Below are 1,102 nucleotides of genomic sequence, written 5' to 3' on the forward strand. Positions count from 1 at the left end.
TAAATAAATAAATAAATGCTAGTTAAAAGTCTGGTACAAGCAAAAAATAAAAAATAACAAGCGATAAGCTAAAAGCAACCCGAGAAGACAGAAACATTTTGAGAAATAAAAAACAGAAAAGAAGCATGTGAATGCTGAATCAGCATTTACACCATAAAACACTACGTGTGTAAAATGTGAGGAATGTTAAAATAACTTTATTTTTTGTTATTTTCAGTGCATATCTCCACAGGTAATGAGCTCTGAACATGAACGTCCTGTTTCCACTGCGGTCGTCTAGTTTTCGTGCGGCAGCTCGCAGAATGAAGTGACATTTACAACTAAAGCAGGAAATGAAGAAAGAGCAGATAAAAAGGCGGGTGGTGAGTGAAGAAAGGAAGCATGATGTGCAACAGAGTGTGACAACAGAAAACAGAGTGGGAGCAGCAAAGAAAAAAAAAGTGAACAAAAAGTCAATGGGATCAGTGCGAGTCAATGGAAGCTTGGATGTTGCTCTCAGTAATGAAAATATAAGTTACAAAAACAAGTAATTCTGTAAACACTTTACATCAAAATGGCAAAAAATACATTTATACATCAGTTCTTCACTGCTTTTCATCATATTAAAGGAAATGAAGCTTTTTTATTTGCCAAAACCTGGTTTTAAATTTGCATAAAGTAAAAGTCTCTGAGGTTCTGCAGCTCGTCTTTAATACTAAACATTATGTTTTTATTTATTGTAGGTACTTTTAATATCTATCTTTAATATTTTAATTTCCTTTTCACATATCTACCTGCATTCAAATGAATATTATTTTCGCATCTTCTTGGTGTGACTTTATCATTTAAATGTTGTGGATCAGACATTGTGCAAATCCAAGGTAAATTTTCCTTCCGTAAAAAAGAAGAATTTAACATGTTTTTCACAAACTTATGAGTTACTTGGTACTTTGTCAAATACGATGATAAAAATTGTTTCACATTTGACTTTTTGGTCAGTTTTAATAWACTTGTCAGGTTTTATTAGTGATAGTAATCTTTGAATTGTGAGAGTAAATGGATATGAAATAAGACCAGATTTTCAAATGCATCTAAAAGGCTATATATATATATATACACACAA

Source organism: Austrofundulus limnaeus, unplaced genomic scaffold (assembly GCF_001266775.1).
Source record: "Austrofundulus limnaeus strain Quisiro unplaced genomic scaffold, Austrofundulus_limnaeus-1.0 Scaffold357, whole genome shotgun sequence".
NCBI classification, from domain to species: Eukaryota; Metazoa; Chordata; class Actinopteri; order Cyprinodontiformes; family Rivulidae; genus Austrofundulus; species Austrofundulus limnaeus.